General features: G+C 37.7%; 1 long non-coding RNA gene across 2 annotated transcripts; it reads right to left on the bottom strand.

Moving 5' to 3' along the window:
- Positions 1 to 415: 415 nt before the first annotated feature.
- On the bottom strand, positions 416 to 3,474 carry LOC114825528 (uncharacterized). Of its 2 annotated transcripts, XR_011582010.1 has the most exons (6): positions 3,098 to 3,474; positions 2,358 to 2,464; positions 1,955 to 2,049; positions 1,555 to 1,719; positions 1,191 to 1,460; positions 416 to 654 (listed from the first exon to the last, which is right to left on the bottom strand). It is a non-coding gene; the product is annotated as an uncharacterized lncRNA (long non-coding RNA). The 2 variants fall into 2 exon arrangements; XR_011582011.1 differs by lacking the exons at positions 416 to 654; positions 1,191 to 1,460 and having other exon boundaries at positions 1,593 to 1,730; positions 3,098 to 3,227.
- Positions 3,475 to 9,343: the final 5,869 nt, after the last annotated feature.

Raw genomic sequence — 9,343 nt, 5'->3', positions numbered from 1 at the left:
CTTTGTCAGAACTTTTGTCAAAACGAGTCGTGTTGGAATAATCATTGCTACAATTGGATTAAAGTTGAGAGATCATTTTTCCAATTGAGTTAAAGTTGAAGAACCATTTCTATAATTTTCTCATTTAGTTTCCCATATTTGCTTCCTGATTCAATCTCACGTGCATGGTGAATCATTTTGGCGTAAGTTTTAGCAAGAGTTGACGAAAATAACTATAGATGCACGTTTTGACCAATTAAGGGGCCAAAAGTTCTGAATTTTTAGTTAAGGAACTATTGCTCTAATTAGGTTAAAGTAGAGAGACTATTACTCTAATTAGGTTAAAATAGGGAGATCATTGCTCTAATTGGATTAAAGTTGAGAGATAATTGTTACAATTTTCTTCTTTTGAAGACTCTTATCATGCTCCCGTGTATTTATAAACTCGAATTTTTTGTCGGCAAATCCTTATTTAAAGATTTAAGACAGATATACATAAACCAATACTACTACAAAGCTGAAAAATCAACAACAGAAATATGCACAACAAAAGTGAACCAATCAAACGAATTTTATGATTACATGTAACTAAACCAACCGCTTATGGGTACTATAATGGCGTCTAACTGCGGAACTTGTTGCTCCAGAAGCTCCAGTGAAATGGTACCCTGCCCACTGAAAGAACAGTTAAACTTAAACATGCAATAAAGCCCTAATCTCATTAGGTATGTTACTAAATGCTAATGTGTTCAAATACATTAATACGAACTACAGCATTGTCCAGCAGCAGCATTAATGGATTAACCTACAAAGAAGTTGTTTCGCTAATGCATCTGGAATGATTTAAGTATTAGTAATACTTGCCGAGGAAAAACCAGGGTAATACGTCGCCATGAAATTCAAGAGAACAGCTATTAGTGTACTTCCGAGACAAAATATGGGAAACGCGATACTACCAGCAGTTTTACAAATCATAATATGATTTTGATCTGGTCATTCTTTAAGTAAACACATACACTACTGTAAAGCAATCTGTTTAAGTTGTCTTTATAGTGTATCAGCTCATTAGATTTTCAAGATACATTTTAAGTTTCAAACATTTGCACAAAACAAGCCCATCTCTTGAGCAAAAGATTTATGTTCTTCCCTTATCATAGGTGAAATTTCAAACATACGTGATTAAATGCAAATAAACTGAAGTCAATTTGTACCGTATGATGCGCCTATCATTGTGAGGATGGAGAAGAAGTGCGCCAGTTTCTTGCAACACCTTAGCTGCTGTACTTTCCCTTGACGGCATAGTGGCCTCACTCCAGATAATCTGACCACCGTAACGAATGACATTCTCAACTTTGCACTTGGGAGCATTTTTTGGTATAACTACGTATGCAGGGATCCCCTGTAGTTTTGCAGCCAAAGACAATGCTGCAGCATCAAGTGAAAACACCGCATTGCAAGCGCCTCTGAATTTGAAAGCGCCACTGTATAGGTAGGCACATAGATTACCTTAATGAAATCCAAACGTAGTTACAAAAGAAAAGAAGAGACATGATTGAGTGCGAAGTAGAGTCTCACCCCTTTTGTAAACATTCACATTTAAAAAAAGGCGTCTTCCTGAAAGAGCATTGAGGGATTCCGAGGTCAAGACCCGAGTTTTGTGCATGAATGGCTCGATGTGTGCTTGCGCTTCCCTTATAGAGGAAATATCAGCAGCATATTTCGTCTCCGGCATTTGACTCCCTGCTTTGGAGCTGGATTACAAAATTGACATGGAATTCACAAAATTCTAGTTCGATATTTAGAAAATTGACAGAATTTAAAGAGAAATTTTAAACTGTTAATAAATTTGTCGTAAAAGGAGAATCCCCTAATTTAACAACTTTAGATGTTGACAAGTACTGGGTGTATTTGGAGCATGCTACGTTCAACAAAAGCAATAACAAACATTTGAGATTTTAAACTTGGAACAACTTACGGTGTTTGTTGGCCAAATATTCCAGAAACGCAGATTGCTGAGCTTTTCTACTTCCACACTTTCAGAATTCACTAGGAGGTGGCGCCTGTGTGTTGCTGTGGGATAAGAAAGTTCGTAGGTAATAACTAAAAAATTATTAAAAATAAATTGGGCATAATTTGTAAGTTGTTCAGTTTTGACTAATGTTATGTTAATTTATACTAACAAATGCATTGAAAAATAAAGAGTAAGTGAAATTGGATACATACCTGGGTTGGGAATTTGAATAACGTCTCAGAAAAGATAAGTTTTTTTTCAGTTTAGTACAACAAAGATGGAAATCGGTGTCTTATGCAATAAAATATATTTAGTGATAGCATTATATAATCTTTAACACAATCTTACGAAAACAAAAAGCACTTACAAACACACTCAATTGCTTGAAACCTTGACAGCTAAAAGCTACTTCAGCAGCTAAAATTATTGTAGGAACCAAGATATGGCAGAGATTTTTTTCAAATTGAAATTAACCTGCAGATGATTGCAAACACAAATAATTCATTTTCAAATAAAGATAAAACAAACTTAAAATATTTCCAGGCTACTTTCAATAACAGGAGAATAAAAACAAAGCTTTTATCAACAGGACTCTCAATTTTATGCAGATTAGCATAATCCAATTTAAGGGCAAAACAGACAGAATTTACAAAATAAAAAAGAAACAAACTGAAAGTCTAATCATGACAGATAACAGTGTAAATGTTACTAAAATAACTTGTCATACAGTATTAATCGAGCAAATTTATATAAAATTATAAATGTTATCAAAATCAGATGGAATACAAAGCAGTCGAGATTTATATCCGAGGATAATATTTTAGACATAAAACTACTTAGCCGCTCCTGATACAACAACAACAAAGCTTTTTCCCACTAAGTGGCTATAGGAATCCTAGAACGCCATTGCGCTCGGTTCTGTGTCATGTCCTCCGTTAGAAATACGATGCTGAAATCCATGGATGCCAGAATAATTCAATTTAAATTAGAAAGGGAGAGGGAGAGGATTGATAAAAAGAAAACGGGAACAAACCAAAATTTAACCATGACATATAACAAATAGATTAACCCATGCACAAAAAATCAATAAATTTAGTTAACATTAACCTTAGCTTTTTCTCGACTTCAATACTCGGTGCAGTTTGTTAGCTCTATGCTCAGTGCTCTCTTCTGCATTCAGTGCTAAATTCAACCTCTCAGCAATTCGTGATTGAATTGAAAGCAACCACTATTAAACTTTAAAGGCTGCAGACAAAACCCTCAAAAATCACTATTTCCTCCAAATGAAAAGACAACAAAATTATCTAGTTATACCTAAGATCTAAACATAGAAAAAAAACCCTCTGGAAAAAAAATCCTCTTATTTTTCGCCTATACAAATTTATGAAGCCATCCCCTTCTTTGGCTTTTTCAGCAATATACAAAGCTACAGTCCCCAAGCTATCAAATAAAGCTAGAACGCCCTCTATCATATTGCCAAAGACATTGTCTCAACTACTATTCTAGTCATATTCATCCCTCAATAATGTCTGGCCTTTTAATAAAATAAAATAAAAACTTGACGCAAGGTATAAACCGAAACAACTCAATTAAACCTAAAAATTAACCATGATCATCCATATGAGTTCCTTAGAAATGTTTAGCCCTCCAATGCTTTTGAGACACTTTGGTTCTGTTCGTCAATTATTTTATATGAAAAGAATGTGTGATATCATTTTATTCCAATAGCATATACTTAAGATTTTGATTTCTTTTCTTATGTTATATTCCTGGTTTTGGTTATCCAGTAGAGGTTGAACTAATGAGTCCAAAGCAGCAGACCACTAACTTAAAATGACAAACCACTATTTATCTCTCTCCCTCTACCTCCCTCACTTGTCAAACCAAACTAATAACCGAATCTAAACTTATCAAATCTAATAAGTGCAAAAAATTATAATCAAAACCAAATAAAAATCTAAACCCAAGATCTGATTTCAATATAATCGACAACAAAAAAGCAAATTCAAGTCCAATATAACCAAAATACCAAACAAAACTCTAAATCAGAACTCTAAAATCTTGAAATCGCTCACCTCAAATACACATGGCTCTGAAGGCTGCAAACAAAAGCCCCAAATCCAAAAAACCACGATTTCCTAAAGCCAAAAACAAAACAAAATTAGACACCATGATGGGGAATCCAAACCTACAAACAAAATCCCCAAAATCACAATACCCGAAATCACAATAACAAAAGCCCCAAAATTTTAACAAAAGAAAATTACCCAGATGCACCACCAAGAAACCCTAGCTCTTCTGCGCAAGAAATTCCTTCAAATCAAACTGAAAAATTGATCATGGCTACCTGAATTCAATAGAAATAAAAATACAATCAATTTACTGCTAACCATCTTTTTTCACCAATGAAAAAAAAATCCAAATCAGTCATATTGTTTCCTCAAAATGATACACAGTTTTTGTCCTGATCTATTAGTCATATTGTCTCCTCAATTTTTAACCTATAACATGTAATCCTCTAGATAACCTTTCTAGCTCTTAAGAGATAATGGTTAAGCTAATCTGCACCGCAATGAAACTGTGAAAGGAAAATTATGTGAACTCACATAGACTACATTTTTTAACTCTCTCTCTCTCTCTCTCTCTCTCTCTCTCTCTCTCTCTCTCTTCCAAAAAATTAATCATATGATCATCCACATGTGTTTCTGAGATATGTTTAACCGTTTAACTAAAACACAAGCTCAAAGAATAAAACCCTGAAACTGGAAGAAAAAGGTTTCCTGCAACCAAAATACAAAATTAGAGATAACAATTAGACTTAGAGCATGAAAAAACAAAGAAAAAGCTGGGCAAAAAGCTGAAGAGCCGAACTTGGCAACAATCAATTAAAATTTTCTTCCTAACCAAACAGAAAGTAAACAAACGTATAAATCAACATACCTAGACGCGAGCGATTCCTTCGTGGAAAACAGGGGAAAAAATGGCAAACACCTTGTAGAGAATTCGATCGGAATCGAAACCAAAAAACAGAGAGAAACGGAAAGAGAAGAAAAGAAGAGGAAAGTGAAAAGTGAAAGAAAATGAGAGAGGGGCAAAATGGCCAATTCACCATACAACCCCATTAAAACTGAAAAATCATGAAGAGAATGAGACAAAACCGGGTGGGCACTGTTAATGAACAGTCCCCATCCACGGGCTTTTAGAAGTGTATAATGTAATGAGACGAAACCGGGTAGGCACTGTCAATGAACAGTCCCCATCCACAGGCTTTTAGAAGTGTATAATGTGTTAACCAATGAGATTGCACAGCTGAGCCATTTAGATGAATGTTCTCTCCGGTGTGAGAGTGTTTTCTCCTTTGTGAGATCCGCCTTTGTGCGTGTTGTTTGCTCTCTTTGTTCTGCTGTGTTCCTGTTGTTTCCCTGTCTTGTCTCTCTTTGTTGGTTCCTTCGGTTCTTTGCTGGTTGTGTGGGTATGTGGCGCTTTATCCTTTTACGGTTGGGGTTTTGGGTGGGTGTAGGTGGGGTCTTAAATTCCTGGTTTGATTGGTCAATTAATTGGGGGGTTTTGCTGAGCGTTTGGTGGTTTGGTCCTGTGCGACGGTATCAGGCTTTAACTCTTCCTCACAAGTTTCTGGTGGGTAGGGGATTTTTAAATGTACTGTTTGGAGCTACTGTTCGTTTATGTATTTATGAGGATCTATTCAAGGGGGAGTCCTGGTCTTAAATATGTCATTTATTGGCCATTTGGGATCTCGGCGACAGGTGTATCTCCAATGTGTATTTCACCTATCCCGTTCAGGTATATGATAGTGAATGCATTTATGGGATTGTTCATTTTCCCTTATCTATCAGGGTGTAGTGAGTCATGGCTTTAGACGTTTATCAGATTATTCTGGGGAATTATACTGAGGGTTGGTGCAGCGAGTCTAGTGTACTTTGTAGTTCTGGTTTGGCAACTTGTCAATTTGTGTTATTCTCCAATGGAGAATAGTGGAGTGGAGGAGTTGAAGAAAATTTTGTGAAAAACATGTTCATTTGAGCAATATCTATGACATGCAATTAACAATTAAAGGCAGAATCATGCTTGTATGCACTAAAAAACAAAACATTACCCATAAAATTCAAATCCTAGTAGAAGGGTGAACCAAGACTCAACTCAAAACAAAGTGAGTTGAGAAACTTTATATCTTTGTTGATTCCTCTTTGCATAAGCAAAGGCTAATCACCCAAGGAGAGGGCCTTCATTCTTGCTTCTTAGCTCCATGGATTTCTTGGATGAGGATGGTTGAAAGGATTCTCCAAGTTAAACCAAAGTTGAGAACCTCTAAGTCCCCACACCAAGGTAGGACTTGAAGAAGAGATGAGTGACCTAGAGGAAATAAGATTGCTAGCTATAATCCTCTAGGGTGGCCGGCCTCTTAGAGAGAAAAATGGAGCTTGTGTTCTCATCTTTTCTCTAAAAGAAACCCTAAGGATGAAATGGCTATAAAGTTGCCTTTATACCACCTCACAATGGAGTGACAAACTTGCAATTAAGCCAAGTTCACTACCCCTCTCTATATGACCGGTTTTCCCAAGCCTTTGGGTTGTTTTGGGCTTCTTGAAGTTTGTTTGTTAAGTTGTCATACAACTTAAGCTAATGGGCTTGACGATTCGAAGCCCAATTTGGGCTTTAAGGCCTAAAACTAACTCAAGGTTTAAAACGAACTTATTCGTTTGATTAATTAACATATTAATTAATTCTTGCCATAAACAATTAAACCATTTAATTGTCCTTACTCATCTCCATTGTTTCTTCAATCTCTACCTTACACGGTGCACGATCCATTAGGTTCATTTTAGCGAGGCAGTGGGCGATTAGAACTCTTTCAAATCGATTGTGAATTGAAACTTATTTTCAATTCTCCCTTTAGTGATTATACACGTTTAGGGCTCCATAAACCATGAGTGACACCTACCAGTATGTCATGGTTACCTAAGCTAATCAGAAGAGGTGAAAAACCTATTCAGTTTAGGATTACAATGTAATACGGTTTTTCTCTAATACAATACTCTTGACCACATTGTTTGGTTTGATAGTTTATTCATGTCTACTATCCAATGTGATTCTCTTACTTATATGATTACCTTGAATGTGATTTGGAACGACTTCCTCAATCTTATTCATACTCTGCCAAGAGATTCTTAATCATATCATAGAGTATTCTCCCTCAAATAGTTTGAAGGTTAGAGATCCCTTGTTGCGCATTCACTTGCCTCCATGGTTAAGTGGCTTAACCCCAACTATGCTGTGGACACCCTCTGACGGAGTGACTTTGACATAGTCAAGGATCAAGGACCTAACCACAAGACAACTATGATGCATCAGGTCAAATGACTACTTTGCATTATCCTAACCATGAGTTCTCATGTGACATGAGTATGATAACTCCTTGTTGATCGTGTTCAGTGGACTCATTCTCTATTGAGCACCTACATGCTTGTCTTGGTGTCAGTCACACCAATGACTCGAGACCAGTCACTCTCCTTAAGAGAAGACATAACACGTACTGATCTTAACGGACTGTCAATGCCCAATTGGCAATCCTATGATCAAGAACGTTTAGGATATGTATACGGAAGAGAATGGTCTCATGAATCTAACTTGTTTAGATCGCATTCTCCCAATTACATATTCCTTGGACTTATCGTTTAAGCGTATAACATTTATATGAGATGACTTTAAACAATAATCTTTGCCCTTTAAATTAAACTATATTAGTTTAACATGTGAAATGTCCGTAAAGTATCATCATATGATTGGTTTTAGGGCACATTTCTAACAGGAGCTTGTGGTCTATTTGGATCAGGCGTTGGACTTATCGTCTATGGAGCAAGGAGTCAAATTGATTGGGAAAGTTCTGACGAGTAAACTGTTGAACAAATGGGGAGTTAGGAATATTCTCATATCGGCTTGGAAAGATTTGGGAAAGGTTGACATCAAATGGGTAAGGGATAATACGTTTCTTATTTCGGTCCAAGATGAAAGTATGGCCTTCAAAATTCTTGAACATGTACCATGGGCAGTGATGAAGAAGGTGTTATCTGTCAAGAAATGGCCCCTGGAGCTAGCCTTGGAGGAAGTTGAGATGGAGACTATTCCCTTCTAGGTTCAGATTTGTGGCATTCCACTGGGCTTCATTTCTTCAGCTAATATTCAACGTCTTACTCAAGCGGTTGTACAGTTTATAGTTTTGGAGGATCCAGGTAAAGCTCGTGGGTTCTTGCGAGTTAGACTCCTAATTGATACGGGTAAGTTGTTATGTAATGGTTGTTGGATTCAGAGGGACCAGAACCGTGATACTTAGGTGGATTTTCGGTATGAACGGCTCCAAGATTTCTGTTACCGATGCGGACGCATTGTGCATGGTAATATAGAATGCAATTTTATGGCTCCTGGTGAAGGGGTGGCTGCGTATGGGGAGTGGACAAATGTGCCTCCAGTTAGGGATGTTATAGAGCCTTTGAGAATGTTAAATGTTGGGATGTGAGTGACGACAGGCTGGTGAGGTGAGGGGCTCTGGTCTTCCTCAGTCTTAGAACCAACGGGGAGGAAGAGTCTTGACTTCACTAAGGGGGGATGTAACTCGGGGTATTGCATCTGGGGTGGGTTCTGCTCACCAGGGCAGCAGTAAAAAGAAGTGGCGCCGAAAGCCACGATTTTTGGTTTCAACTGACCAGGTTCCAGGGAATGAGGCTGATGGGGACCGTCCGTCTATAACGGCGGTTGAGGAAGGCTACTCACATTCTAGTTTTTTCAGGAAGTCAACATGCGGGTGGCTGGAAATCAGGTTTTCTCCTAGCAGTTACTGAGGATTTCTTCACTTTAGGTAGAGTAGCTGAATGGGGTACTAAAAGGGGAATGGAAACGCAGAGCTTGGAGCTGTCTACTTCTCCGCTAAAAAAGTTCAGGGGTCTTGGTATAGAGGAGACTAGTAAAGGTAGGGTGGCTGACTTATAGAGGAGCATGAGTTTTAAGGAAACTTGTTTAGTGGTGGAACAGGCTTTTCTTGCGGAGGAAGAGAGTCGGGAAGTCCCATGTGAGGCTCGTGACATGAGGGAATTATTGGAGGATTTCTCAGAAACTGACCAGGATCAGAGTTTGGAAAACAAGGTGGGCAAGATGGCTCGGGGTGGTGGCGGCTGGCCTTCAATAGCCACAAGTCAGCCATGAGTTATATTTTTTGGAACTGCCGTGGTCTAGGGTCGGACACGGCAGTTAGGGCTCTACATGGGCTTATTTGTAATAAGAGACCCTCTATGATATTTTTATCTGAAACTAAGATGAAAGATCATAGAATTGATGGGGTGA

The sequence above is a fragment of the Malus domestica genome, chromosome 06 (genome assembly GCF_042453785.1).
Source record: "Malus domestica chromosome 06, GDT2T_hap1".
Lineage (NCBI taxonomy): Eukaryota > Viridiplantae > Streptophyta > Magnoliopsida > Rosales > Rosaceae > Malus > Malus domestica.
The sequence above is the reverse complement of the archived record's forward strand: the minus strand, read 5'-3'. Positions and strand labels throughout refer to the sequence as shown.